The following is a 15,701-nucleotide window of genomic DNA, read 5'->3' as shown; positions in this document are numbered from 1 at the left end:
TAGTCAGCCATCTCACCGCCACCCTTCCACTGTCAAGTTCTTATCGTTCTCTGGTTTCTTTCTCTCATCATGATCTTTGATACACCGACAGCTACTTTCTGTTCCCACTTCCTTTCCGCTCTCCCCGTCATTCATCATCACCTCATCACACCATATCAGCAATATATTGTAAACAACACCGGAAAGTCACCGGGTCATGTTTTGTAAATATAGTGTACGGTGATACATCAAATGTACATGTGCTGGATTGATATACTGTAGAACAATGAATAAAGCACACTTGCGTTTTGACTCCAAAGCAAAGCAGTCATGCCTCCTTCATTCTCTCACTGAGACTTCGAGTCCGACTTCATCCTCACACACATAAAAACATAAAGATGGCAACGAGGATGCTTACTCCGCCTGCTCCCTTCGATATTTCGGCCAGAGCATCGCATGCTTGGTCGAAGTGGAAGATGGCATTCGAGTACTACATTGCCGCTACGGGAGTCACAGAAGATGCAGCAAAACGGGCAATTCTTCTTCACTGCGTCGGACCAGATGTGCAGCAGCTTTTTGCCACGCTGAATGGGGGAACATCTTACAACAACTCTGCTATGTCAGCCTTGACAGGTTATTTTGTGCCAAAGAAAAACGTTGCATTCGAGAGACACTCATTCCGCCAATGTGAGCAACGTGACAGCGAGTCTGTTGATGAGTACTACATGAGGCTTAAGACGCTTTCCTCCACGTGTGAATTCGGTGCCAACGAGGACGACCACATTCGAGATCAGTTCATTGACAAATGCAACTCCAAGTCGCTACGCCGTCGACTGCTGAGAGAGCCGGACCTTAAGCTGACTGGTCTTCTCTCTATCGCTCGTGCTGCGGAAGCAGCCGATCGCCAAGCCTCGGCGATGGAGATGAAGAACTCGACCCCCTCCACTGAACACGTAGACGGAGTGACTGCTAGACAGGGCTATCGAGCGCCTAATGACAGGCGTGGTCGGCGGTTCTCAAATCGCGGTCGACACCGCAAAGGAGGAGGAAGAGGATTATACGCGCCACAGCACTCGCGCCAATCTAACTTTGGACCGTGTTCTAACTGTGGGATCAACGGACATCAACCTCCAGATCAACAGTGCCCAGCTAGAGGACAGGAGTGCAGAAGGTGTCATAAAATCGGACACTATTTTCGAGTTTGTCGCAGCAGCAGCTCGAAAGGCGTGAATTCAGTGGCTGAAGAACTCAGTAATTTCCAGCCATTCGACGACGAGATCGCCAGCCACCACGACAACGGCAGTGAGACTGGTGAAACGCCTGCCACGGACACCCACCGTCTCTTCACCATTGGGCAGTCGCGAAACAAGACCCGCGTCAAAATAGCGGACATCGAAATCGACATGCTGGTCGACACCGGAGCGTCGGTAAATATAATAGACGCCCGCACATATGAGTGGATGAGAGGCCGCGCATCAACAAGTGATCTGCGGTTGACCCCCACTCATATTCGCCTGTTGCCGTACGGTGCTACAACCCCATTGCCAGTGATTGGGGAATTCAGCGCTAGGACTTCGTGCTCGACTCAACTTTCCACGACAGCACGATTCGTTGTCGTGCACGGAAGCAGTGGATGTCTTCTTGGGCGAGACACAGCCGCAGCGCTACAGCTAATTCGAGTCGCAGACGTGAGTGTACAAGAGACAAATCACAACGCCAGCGCCGTACACATTGACGCTCATCTTGCCAGCCACCACGTCGATGACCTCCAGCGTCAATATCCAGAAGTTTTTGCCGGTTTCGGCAAGCTCACCGAATACAAGGTACGTGTACATGTTGATCCGGACATAGCCCCTATTGCTCAGCCAGCCCGTCGGATACCGTTTCACCTCCGTGAAAAGGTGGACAAAAAACTTGAAGAGCTAATCGACATGGACATCATCGAGCCTGTGTCAGGCCCGACATCGTGGGCGAGCCCGCTTGTGGTAGTTCCAAAGCCAAATGGGGACATACGAGTCTGTGTAGATATGCGAAAAGCCAATCTAGCGGTGAAAAGAGAGCGCCACCCGATCCCCACCCTAGACGAGACCCTTACCGCACTCAACGGTGCCGCGGTATTCTCTAAGCTGGATCTAAAGTGGGGATACCACCAAATTGAACTCGAAGAGACCTCACGAGATATAACGACATTCGTAACACATCGTGGTGTGATGCGTTATAAGAGACTGATTTTCGGATTGTCATCAGCAAGCGAGGCATATCAGTATGCCATACAGACCGCATTGCAAGGACTGGAAGGCGTAAAGAACATCTCGGACGACATCGTGGTGTTCGGGAGGGACATCGCCGAGCACGATGCCCGCCTCCACGCAGTGCTGAGACGACTCAGCGACGTCACCTCACCGTGAATCCGGAGAAGTGCATCTTCCGGGTGCCGAAAATCAAATTCTTCGGCTTCGTGATTTCGAGAGACGGCATCGCAGCCGATGACGCTCGAATAGCGGCCATCAAAGAAGCTCGACAGCCGACAAACTCCTCAGAAGTTCGCTCGTTCTTGGGATTAGTGAATTATTGTGCGCGACTGATCCCAAATCTTGCCACCATTGCCGAGCCCCTTCGCCGACTCACTCGCGCGGACCAGCCATGGATTTGGGGTCCTGAGCAGCAGCAATCATTCGACCGACTTCGACATGCCCTGACGAGCGAGGAAGTCATGGCACATTTCGTCACCGGAGCACCGACCGAGCTACGAGTCGATGCCAGCCCCGTCGGTCTTGCTGCTGTCGATCAACGGGAAAACACGCCCAGTCGCGTATGCTAGTCGCACGCTCTCTGATGTGGAACGTCGGTATTCGCAAATCAAACGAGAAGCGTTAGCTGTCGTGTGGGGTTGTCAGAGATTTCATCTCTACTTGTACGGAACTAAGTTTGTTCTCCACACCGACCACAAGCCGCTCCTATACATCTACGGACCGCACGGTCGACCACACGCACGCATTGAACGATGGGCCCTACGCCTACAGCAATATCGCTTCACGATTAGGCATATGCCAGGGAAGACAAATCCAGCTGATGTTTTGTCACGTCTACCGATTGATCAACCTCATCGCGATCGAAATATCGCAGAAGAGTACATTGACGCAATTCTGACACACGCAATACCACGAGCACTTTCGCGACAACAAATCACCACAGCCAGTGGCGTATCTAAGGGGGGGGGGGCAAGGGGGGCACGTGCCCCGGGCGCCACTCCTTGGGGGCGCAAAAAAAAAAACGAAAAAAAAACGAAGAAGAAGAAAAAAAAAAGGAAAAAAACGAAGAAGAAGAAAAAAAAAGAAAAGAAAAGGAGAAGAAGAAGAAGAAGAAAAAAAAAAAAAAAAACTCGCCCGGAAGGGGGGAGGGAGAATGGTGGGGGGGGGGGCAGAAAACCAAATCAAACAAGATAAAAACAAAACATGATGATGACGCGGACAAAATGACAATGTTTATTGTGTTCACACAAAAATTCCATGTTCTGTGAGCTGAAATACAAAAATTTTCGGCTCGCTCGCTGCGCTCGCTCGCCAAAATTTATATAAAAAAGAAGGTAAGAACAAAACGTGATGATGACAAAATGACAGTGTCTATTGTGTTCACATATGTCATTTTATATTTAGCAGGCAAAATGTTTCACGGAGCAGCGGCTGCAATTTCGTTCTGAAGCGATCGCCAATTGGATCAAAAGAAGGCGCCAACGGTTTCGAACACAGGGGGGGGGGGCGCAAAAAAACCCGAATCAAACAAGATAACAACAAAACGTAATGATGACGCGGAAATATACAAATTTCGGCTCACTCGCTCGCACTAATTTAGAGTATTTTTTCACTGAAGTCCTCATTTTGTTGGTATAAATCGTTATCTATAAGGCCGTCGCTATATCTTGATTAGAATTGTAAGATTTAATAAGCAAAAAATGACAAGAGTTTCATGATTTGTAAGCTGAAATACAAAAATTTTCGGCTCGCTCGCTGCGCTCGCTCGCCAAAATTTGTATTAAAAAACAGAGAAGAAGATAAGAACAAAACGTGACGATGACGCGGACAAAATGATAATGTCTATTGTGTTCACTCATGTCATTTTATATTTAGCAGGAAAAATGTTACACGGAGCAGCGACTGCAATTTCATTAGTTCTGAAGCGATCGCCGGTTGGATCAAAAGAGGACGCCAACGGTTTCGAACATACGGGGGAAGGGGGCGCAAAAAAAAGAAGAAAAGATAAGAAAAAAAAAACCGTAATGACGCAGAAATATACAAATTTCGGCTCACTCGCTCGTACTAATTTAGAGTATTTTTTTCAAGTCCTCAGTTTGTTGGTATAAATCGTTATCTATAAGGTCGTCACTATAATTGTGAGATTTCATAAGCAAAAAATGACAAGAATTCCATGTTTTGTAAGCTGAAATACAACAATTTTCGGTTCGCTCGCTGCGCTCGCTCGCCAAAATTTATATAAAAAAAGATAAGAACAATACGTGATGATGACGAGGACATAATGTATATACAAATTTCAGCTCACTCGCGCGCACTAATTTAGAGTTTTTTAAAGTCCTCAGTTTTTTGGTATATATCGTTATCTATAAGGCCGTCACTATATCTTGATTAGAATTGTAAGATTTGGCAAGCAAAAAATGACAAGAATTCCATGTTTTGTAAGCTGAAATACAAAAATTTCCGGCTCGCTCGCTGCGCTCGCTCGCCAAAATCTATCAAAATTCATTACATTTAAATCACCCTCAAAAGATCCCTTGTAAGTGCTTGAAAAAGCATCATGTGGACTTTGTTTAAAGTCCCTACCGGTATGGTGTTGGGGTTGAACACTTTTTCAGAAATCAGGGGCGCAATTTTCGTGCTTGCCCCGGGTGCCGTTTTCCCTAGATACGCCACTGACCACACCTCCCTAGCTGACTCCGAAATCCAACAGGTGATCGATGCGGTGAATACAGGCAAGTGGCCCGACAACCCGCGATTATCCGCGTATCAACGAGTTCGCGACAAGCTATCGACGAAGAATGGTCTTCTTCTTCGCGGAACTCGCATCGTCATCCCTATTGTGCTGCGAAAGCAAACGCTCGACATCGCACACGAGCCACATCAGGGCATTGTGAGACTGAAGCAGGCCCTACGCACAAAAGTTTGGTGGCCGAGAATCGATGTCGATGCAGAGACACTAGTTCGAAACTGCTCAGCCTGCCAAGCTGAGATGCCAGCTCCTCCCTCTGTGCCTCTCCAGCCATCGCCCATGCCTCGCGCTCCGTGGAGCAGACTCCACATCGACTTGTGTGGACCTCTACCGACTGGAGAAACGCTTCTAGTCGTCGTAGATGCAGCTACGCGGTGGCCAGAAGTTGAAATCCTCAGATCAACGACATCGCAAGTGATCACGTCGCGGCTAGATAAAATCTTCGCGCAGCATGGATTTCCAGACGAAATCGTGACGGACAACGGACCGCAGTTTATTTCGCAGGAGTTCGCGGAATACATGAAAGCGATCGCTGTCGAACACCGCCGCGTCACAACCTACCATCCACAAGCAAACGCGGAAGTTGAGAGATTCAACGCTGCTCTCATGAAAGCGATCAGAACAGCGAGAAATAGCAACCGTGATTGGCATCGAGCTATGCTAGCTTTTCTGCTCATCTATCGCTCAACGCCTCATCCGGCAACACTGGCGACACCGGCAAAGCTCCTATACAATCGAGAGCTTCGCACGAAGTTGCCGTCAACGCCAACGCCAACTCGCAGAGCGTACGCCAGTGCGAGACGACACGATCAGCGATACAAAGCGAACATGAAGGCGTACCACGACAACAAGAAACGCTCGCGACCACGGAATGTCAACCCGGGGGATCATGTTATCATCACGCAGAGAAAGCGAGACAAATTCTCCTCGCGATTCGACCCCAAACCGTGGGTAGTTATCGCGAGAAAAGGTGGAAGCGTAAAACTTCGCAGGGGAAACGAGACAGCGATGAGATACATGTCGCAAATACGCCAAATCCCCGCTCCACAAAAGCCAGATTCGCGAGAACGCGACGACCACACCGACTTCGACCTTCACGATGACACGCAGCGTGATCGTCATACCGCTCCGCAGCAGAACGGAGTAGAGCTTCGACGATCGCTCAGACAATCGCGACCACCAGACAGACTTACATATTTCAGGTCAGGTGTTATCATGTGAACACTCATGTGAACTATAGTGAATTCCTGACTCGTTAACTGTAAAGTAGACTGAAAAAAAAAAATAAAGGAACACTCAGCGGAAAATTATCAGTGCCACACGAACTGTAAATAACTAAATAACTGTAAATATATGAATGCCTGACTCTTTTCAACAGAGAACTCAAAAAAAAAAAAGAAGAAGAGGATTCCAAAAGATGTCTGACTGTTCAATCATGATGTGTGATCGAAATGTAACCCTTTACCATGTTTATCCATGTTTATAAGATGTGTATTCGCAGACTAAGTTAAGACAACTCATTATGAACCCTGTTTATATACTTGTAATGAAATTCACATTACATTGCTAGTATGACATTTCATTCGTGTATTGTCGTATTATCAGAAGTGTTCACAAATGTGTCATATTTGTATTCATGTTGAATAACAGACATCAGATTTGCCTTAATTCTATCTTCCTTTTTACTCTCTATACGCTATCTCCTGTTTCTATGGTTACAATATGATGTATATGAAAGTTTGCGATACAACTTTGTTGGTAAACCAAAACTCAAGTTTGCAGAGTTCACATACAAAGATCATAAAGTATATTTTAATGTATTAATTTCTACCTTCACGAGTTGATATGTTAAATATCGTTACATGCAAGTACATAACACAACAGTGCATGGATTCATATTCCACTGAAGTTTGGCATGCAAAACATAATTTGTTTCAGTTTAACACGACCGTATTTTGCTTGAAAATCACTCGTAACTGTACTCCGTATATTCCTATGTCTATTACTCTTCCTTAACTCCTGGCTATCCTTTCACTCACAGACAACATTAGTGATGTGTTTCTTTTCCAAGAAGGGAAGGGATATTGTGTCTGCACGAGACATATTGTGACTATCTATGGTGTAGCAGCAAACAGCATGTTTCATTCATTCCATAGTCAGCCATCTCACCGCCACCCTTCCACTGTCAAGTTCTTATCGTTCTCTGGTTTCTTTCTCTCATCATGATCTTTGATACACCGACAGCTACTTTCTGTTCCCACTTCCTTTCCGCTCTCCCCGTCAGTGTGATTGCGGAACCAAAGCGCCATTCGAACAAAGTACACCGAAATTTATTTATCTGCTTGCATTTTAAATGTCATACCGTAATATTCCCGGCCATGGTTGTGTCGGAAAAAACCAGAAGGTGATGTCAAAAATGACACGAACGCAAAGCGTACAGGTCGGTCCCATGTATATATAATCGTGTCACTGTAGCGTTGCATGTCACAGCACACACAACGCTTTGCTGCCTGCAGCGTGCGCGGCAGCAGCTCAGCAGTCACCGCCGTGCGACACTCAGCAAAATTGACTGCGTCACATGCAAACCAACAATGAGCACGAAATCCTGAATCTCACGTACCACGCATGCCCAATATTACGGGAAAAGAAATGACGTCATTTTCAATTGTTTCGCTGACTACAATTTTCTATTCCAAACCCTGTAGAAAAAAGTTGATTTCTCAAAAAGTACAGGTGGAACCAAGTGAAAACTTTCACCATATATGGATTGAGGCCTGATGAACTTATGTTGCTAATTTCGGACACATTGGAGCCCGGCCATATAGTCCAGTCGGAAAAAAACAGAGAGCATGTTTTGCGAGAGGTGATTTTCAAAACGCTTTAATATCTCAAGTTCTAGTGCAGCAAATTTCATAATTTTTTCATCAAAAGGAAGGTTTTTAAAAACTTAGATAGTGTGGGAAGTTTGAGTTTACTAGCGGCACGCATAGCGGCACAAGGAGAAGGTAAAGATTTGACTTTTTCATGCACACAGTTTCGGGCAGCCATGGATGCCCGTTGGAAATTCAAATAGAACGAGGCGATAATGAGATGCAAATTGGGGTGCTCCACCGCGCCTGCTTCATGCCAAGTTTGAAGATGATCGAAGAACTGCAGCCAGTAGAGCGCTCACAAACAGACCCTATTGAATTTACCTTTTCATGTATAAAGACGGAACAAGCGAAGGCGCCATCACCAAAAACAATAGTCCTCTTCATCTTACCATAATACACCTTCATGTCAAAATTTCAAAATGATCGAAGAAGAACTGCAGCCAGTAGAGCGCTCACAAGCAGACCCTATTGGATTTACCTTTTCATGTATAAAAACGGAACAAGCGAGGGCGCTATCATCAAAAACAATATGCGTCTTCGTCTAAGCAAGGAGGTTTAAGAGATGGAGTTCCAACTGGCTGTAATTATTCAAACAGTTGTCACTTTTCTATTGATGTACAAAAGAATTCCACAGGTGCATCTGTGCCTTTGGTGGCGGGGTTTGATGCCGCCGTCTTGCTGAGCCATCTGAAGATTCATTTTGAATCTTAATGTTGGCTATATTTTGGCCAATGTTGGCCAACTTAATGTTGGCTATATTTTGCTTGTTTATCTATTAAATGAAACGAAATCTCACTTAATGATAAAGCTCATTAAACAAAGGTCAATCCCTTCAAGAAATATGTGCAAAAGTGTAAATCAGAGCTGTATCATGTGAAAGTGTTTAAAACTGTACCCTCCCGGAAAGCCGGTTTTATCACTTTTCCACTTAATTCCTCCAAATGAAACTGATATGGAATAATCTTCGAGTATAATTCTATATTAATAGATATATCAGATTAGTGGCCGGGCACGGCCAGTCGAGTAATTTTCATTTTCATTTCATCATTTTTTGCGCAATTTCTATTGGCGCATCCCTGTGTCTTTACCATTATATACCACCTATCTTTTATAAGTAGGGATGGCGAAAAGTAATTACCATCACAAAGACATATTTTCGTTAGAAAGTGGCTGATGATTATACAATGAGACATGAGTCAATTGTCTTCCTATCTGCGAGGCAGATCCAGTTTGCCACATGCTTCAAATACTTTCGAGTGGCGGCATCAAACGTGACTTCAAAGGAAATACGACAGTTGTGACTCCATTCTCTTGAACCTCCTTGGTCTAACCACAATACACCTTCATGCCAAGTATGAAGATGATCGAAGAAGAACTGCAGCCAGTAGAGCGCTCACAAGCAGACGCTATTGGATTTACATTTGCATGTATAAAGACGGAACAAGCGAGGGCGGCATCACCAAAAACAATATGCGTCTTCGTCTAACCATAATACACCTTCATACCAAGTATGAAGATGATCGAAGAACTGCAGCCAGTAGAGCGCTCACAAGCAGACCCTATTGGATTTACCTTTTCATGTATACAGACGGAACAAGCGAGGGCGCCATCACCAAAAACAATAGGCGTCTTCGTCTAACCATAATACACCTTCATGCCAACTTTGAAGATGATCGGAAAAGAAACACAGCCGGTAGAGCGCTCACAAGCAGACCCTATTGGATTTACCTTTTCATGTATACAGACGGAACAAGCGAGGGCGCCATCACCAAAAACAATAGGCGTCTTCGTCTAACCATAATACACCTTCATGCCAACTTTGAAGATGATCGGAAAAGAAACACAGCCGGTAGAGCGCTCACAAGCAGACCCTATTGGATTTACCTTTTCACGTATACAGACGGAACAAGCGAGGGCGCCATCACCAAAAACAATAGGCGTCTTCGTCTAACCATATAATACACCTTGTAGAGCCCACTAATGTCAAAATCGACCACTAATGTCAAAACAACCACTAATGTCATAACACGTCGAATAACAACCACTAATGTCATAACACGTCGACGACAAATGTCATAACAACCACTAATATCATAACACGTCGACGACAAATGTCATAATGACCACTAATGTCATAACACGTCGACGACAAATGTCAAAATCGGATTAACCACTAATGTCATAACACGTCGACGACAAATGTCAAAATCGGATTAACCACTAATGTCATAACACGTCGACGACAAATGTCAAAATTTCCATTTTTACTGCAAATGTCATAGCACGTCGACGACAAATGTCAAAATCGGATTAACCACTAATGTCATAACACATCGACGACTAGTTAATGTCAAAATTTCCAAATTTTACTGCAAATGTCATAACGCGTCACAGGGGCATATCCAGGAATTCCGTCAAGGGGAGGCGCCTTTACAAAATCAAAGGCTGGCGAGACCCTCCCCCCCCCCCCATTTTCTTATCTTCATTTTAACAAAATATAGGGAGAGGGCACCAGAGGGGGATTGTAGAGCCCACTAATGTCAAAATCGACCACTAATGTCAAAACAACCACTAATGTCATAACACGTCGACGACAAATGTCATAACAACCACTAATGTCATAACACGTCGACGACAAATGTCATAATGACTACTAATGTCATAACACGTCGACGACAAATGTCAAAATCGGATTAACCACTAATGTCATAACACGTCGACGACAAATGTCATAATGACTACTAATGTCATAACACGTCGACGACAAATGTCAAAATCTCCAAATTTTACTGCAAATGTCATAACGCGTCACAGGGACATATCCAGGAATTCCGTCAAGGGGAGGCGCCTTTACAAAATCAAAGGCTGGCGAGACCCTCCCCCCCCCCCCCATTTTCTTATTTACATTTCTGTTGCGTTAACAAAATAAGACAGGGGGCACCAAAGGGTGATGCGCCTCTCTCGATCCGCGATTGCGTCAACCGCAAATGTCAAAATTGGGTTAATCACAAATGTCATATGTCACCCTTCATTTGCATTACAGAGGCGGATTCAGTAATTCCGTAAAAGGGAGGCGCTTTTACAAACTCAAAGGCTGGCGAGACCCTCCCCTCCCCCCCCCCATTATTTTTATTTCTGTTGCGTTAACAAAATATAGACAGGGGGCACCAGAGGGTGATGCGCCTCTCTCGATCCGCGATTGCGTCAACCGCAAATGTCAAAATTGGGTTAATCACAAATGTCATATGTCACCCGTCATTTGCATTACAGAGGCGTATCCAGGAATTCCGTAAAAGGGAGGCGCTTTTACAAACTCAAAGGCTGGCGAGACCCTTCCCCCCCCCCCCATTTTCTTATTTTTATATCTGTTGCGTTAACAAAATATAGACAGGGGGCACCAGAGGGTGATGCGCCTCTCTCGATCCGCGATTACGTCAACCGCAAATGTCAAACTTGGGTTAATCACAAATGTCATAACACGTCGACCACAAATGTCATAACGCGTCACAGGGGCGGATCCAGGAATTCCGTAAAGGGGAAGTGCCTTTACAAACTCAAAGGCCAGCGAAACCCCTCCCCTTTCTTTTTCTTTTTCTTTTTAGGTGATCCGAGTATCCTTCGGATCACCTTCTGTATCTGTACTGATTCTTTCTTTATTTCTCCACAAAAGTTGTGCAGAGGTTAGCTCAGAAAGTGCATTGCCTACCAATGTCAAACTTATACCATATATGTGTCGTGTCCCAAAGACGACAATCGAACTAAAAGCAAAGTGATCAGTCGACCGTGACGTCACTATGACGTCATTATATGAAAACACATTCTCATTCACATCTCATTAATGGAACGGAATTTCTCAATGAAATTTACGTCACATATATTTCAAGTCAAGGGCATTCCACTCATATTCTAAAAATTCATATTTACGCTTAGGACGCGCGCGTTGAAATATTTGTATGCTCAAATTGAGCTCAAAATTTTTTTGCACACGTTTCAGACCATTTGGAGCATTTTTTTGAAAAATTGAAAAAATTGGACGGACGCGTACGCGCGCGCACATATTCGGACACACAGCTCATATGCAATAGAAATTTTCAGTTTTTTTAAACAGATCGGATGTTCAAAATGTCAAGGAATATTTCTACCAAGTTTCAAGTCCATCCGATTCAATATGACGTCATACGGGCCCGTCAAAGTTGAAATTCGGCGCGCGCGTCAATGGCGATATACAGTGCAACGATGCCAAAAAAAAATGCCAATTTTAAATCCAATTTTACTCGTCAGGATGGACGGTGACCCCCCGTTTTCTTGACATATTCTGGAAGCTGATGGGTTGTACATGTTATTTCATGGGTTGGCGATGCTGGCAAAATGATTAAAAGATATCAAATTTCTTAATAAAGTAAAAAAAAAAGTAAATTTTCAAAATGACGTCATCAAATTTCGAGTTTACTCGAGCATATCTCACTTATCCTTGGCCGATTTTCACCCAGATTTCAGTATGCTGTAGCTTATTTAATGCTCTATCAGTTTTAATAGTCAAATATTTCGCTGGATGAAGTCTTCACCTCGTAAAAATAGATTGACGGTAACCTTGTCAATTTGACCAATTTGCGAGTTATCTCTATAGGAGTGCAGTTTTTCTTGAAATGAAAATTAACATGACTGTCTTTTTCGAGCACTATCTCACTTATCCTACGTTGAATTTCTCCCAGATTTTAATATGTTGTAGCTGAGACATTGTGCTATCATATATGTGCCCTTTGTTTTTTCACACGATGTCGGTATCACGTCAAAATACTTGGTTGAAATTAAAGCTCATCAAAGATGTATTGAAATATTTCTTTCTTTGCGCAACTTTCTTTGCAAAAACTCAAGAAAAACATTTGCCCATGTTTAGTTCATGTCAACTACATTTCATAAAATAACGACTTCTTGATCAGACGCCATCTTGGGTATGTCAAAGGTCATAACTGTTTCATCTTGTATCTTGGTGAATACCTGTCCTATCTTTCCCATATTTTGCACACTTATAGACGATATTGCAAGAATCATTTCACAAATTAACCACTTTTTCCTCAGGTGCCATCTTGGGAGTGTAAAGGTGGGTCGAAGGTCATATGTATTTGTTGCTGTATCTTCGTTATCTAGTGTATACAAAATTTAGTACCAAGGATGGCAGATATGACTCCCTTTTCTAAATGAGAATCCAAACATCACACGGCTAATGTCTGTAAACACAGATGAAACCTGTATGGTCACGCGTATTGCGATCAGGACTCGAATCATTGATAAAAAAAAAAATCGGATCACCTTAATTTGTCAGTAATGACAAATTACAATCTCTAGTTTCTTTCTTTTGTTTTAACAAAAACAGAGACGGGGAGGGGTCGCCGCGCCCCCTCTAGATCCGCCACTGCGTCAACCACAAGTTAATGTCAAAACTCTTCATTTGCATTACAGAAGCGGATCCATGAATTCCGTAAAAGGGAGGAGCCTTTACAAAGTCAAAGGCTTCCACATTCCCTCCCCATTTTTTCTTTTTATTCATGTTGTTTAAAAAAATAGAAGGGGGCACCATAGAGGAATGCATGCCCTCTCCATCCATGATTGCGTTAACCACAAATGTCAAAACTCATTGCTTGCATTACAGGGCCGGATCCAGGAATTCCGTAAAAACAAAATAAAAGCTGCCGCACCCCTCCCCCCATTTTTCCCTTTTCAGTTTTATCGCTTAAACTAAAGAGAGAGATAGAGAGAGAGAGAGAGAAAGAGAGGGGTACTAGAGGGGGATGCGTCCCCTTTTTGATCCGCGATTGCGTCAACCACAAATGTCAAATCTCATTGCTTGTAATACAGGGGCGGATCCAGGAATTATGTAAAGGGGGGGGGGCACCTTTACATACTTAAAGCCTGGTGCATCCCCCCATCTTTTTGTTATTATTTATGTTGTTTTGAAGAAAATAAAGAGAGGGAGCACCAGAGGGGGATGCGCCCGTCTCGATCCGCGATTGCGTTAACCACAAATGTCAAAACTAATTGCTTGCATTACAGGGGCGGATCCAGGAATTCCGTAAAGGGGAGGCGCCTTTACAAAATTTAAGCTGCCGCACCCAACCCCCATTTTCCCCTTTTTAGTTTTATTGTTTTAACTAAAGAGAGAGAGGGGGCACCAGAGGGGATGTGCCCCCTTCTCGATCCGCGATTGCGCAAACCACAAGTGTCAAAACTCACTGCTTGTAATACAGGGGCGGATCCAGGAATTACGTAAAGGGGGGCACCTTTACTAAAGCCTGGCGCATTCCCCCCCCCCCATCTTTTTGTTATTATTTATGTTTTTCTGAAGATTTTTTCTTTTTATGTTGGGCTGTTGTTGTTGTTTGTTTTGTTTTTTTAAGAAAGGGGCCACATGAGAGGGATGCGCCCCCTCACGATCTATGATTGCCTCAACCACAAATGTCATAATTCCTGGATCCAGGAATTCCGTAAAGGGGAGGCGCCTTTACAAAATTAAAGCTGCCGCACCCCCTCCCATTTTCCCCCTTTTTAGTTTTATTGTTTTAACTGAAAGAGAGAGAGAGAGGGGGGCACCAGAGAGGATGCGCCCCTTCTCGATCCGCGATTGCGTCAACCACAGATGTCGAAACTCATTGCTTGTAAAACATGGGCGGATCCAGGAATTATGTAAAGGGGGGTGGGAGCACCTTTACATAATAAAAGCCTGGCGCACCCCCATCTTCTTGTTTTTATTTATGTTGTTTTGAAGAAAAAAAAAAGGGGGGCACCAGAGGGGGATGCACCCGTCTCGATCCCCCATTGCCTCAACCACAATGTCAAAACTCATTGCTTGCATTACAGGGGGGGGGGATCCAGGAATTCCGTAAAGGGGAGTCGCCTTTACAAAATTAAAACATGCCGCTCCCCCTATTTTTTTTTTTCATTTCATCTCTGTTGTTTTAACAACAAAAAATAGATAGGGGGCACCAGAGGGGGATGCTCCCCCTCTCGATACGCGATTGCGTCAACGACAAATGTCAAAATTCATTGTTTGCATTACAGGGGCCGCGGCGGCGGGTCCAGGAATTCCGTAAAAATAAAAAGAAATAAATAAATTGAGGGGGGTTACGCCAGCCTTTCATTTTGAAAAGACGTCGTTGCGGAATTCCTGGACCCGCCCCTGTAATGCAAGCAATGAATTTTGACATTTGTGGTTGACGGAATCGCGGATCGAGAGGGGACTCATACCTCTCTGGTGCCCCCTTTCTATCTTTTGTTGTTGTTGTTGTTGTTGTTAAAACAACAGAAATAAAAAGAAAAAAATAGGGATGGGGTAGCTATTTTTTTTGTTGTTGTTGTTGTTGTTGTAAAAACAACACAAATGAAATGGAAAAAAAATAGGGCGTGTGGCAGGTTTTAATTTTGTAATGGCGCCTCCCTTTACGGAATTCCTGGATCCGCCCCTGTAATGCAAGCAACGAGTTCTGACATTTTGTGGTTGACGCAATCGCGGATCGAGACGGCGCATCCCCCCTCTGGTGCCCCCCCCCCTAAAAAAACAACATGAATAAAAAGAACAAAATTCTTCAAAACAACATAAATAATAACAAAAAGATGGGGATGTGCCACTCTTTAGTTAAGGTGCCCCCCCCCCTTTACGCAATTCCTGGATCCGCCCCTGTATTACAAACAATGCTTGTAGTTAAAACAATAAAACTAAAACGGGGAAATATGGGGGTGGGGTGCGGCAGCTTTAATTTTGTAAAGGCGCCTCCCCTTTACGGAAATCCTGAATCCGCCCCTGTATCAATGCAAGCAATGAGTTTTGACATTTGTGGTTGACGTAATCGCGGA

This window comes from Diadema setosum, chromosome 15, assembly GCF_964275005.1.
Source record: "Diadema setosum chromosome 15, eeDiaSeto1, whole genome shotgun sequence".
NCBI classification, from domain to species: domain Eukaryota; kingdom Metazoa; phylum Echinodermata; class Echinoidea; order Diadematoida; family Diadematidae; genus Diadema; species Diadema setosum.
This window is presented reverse-complemented; position numbering follows the sequence as displayed.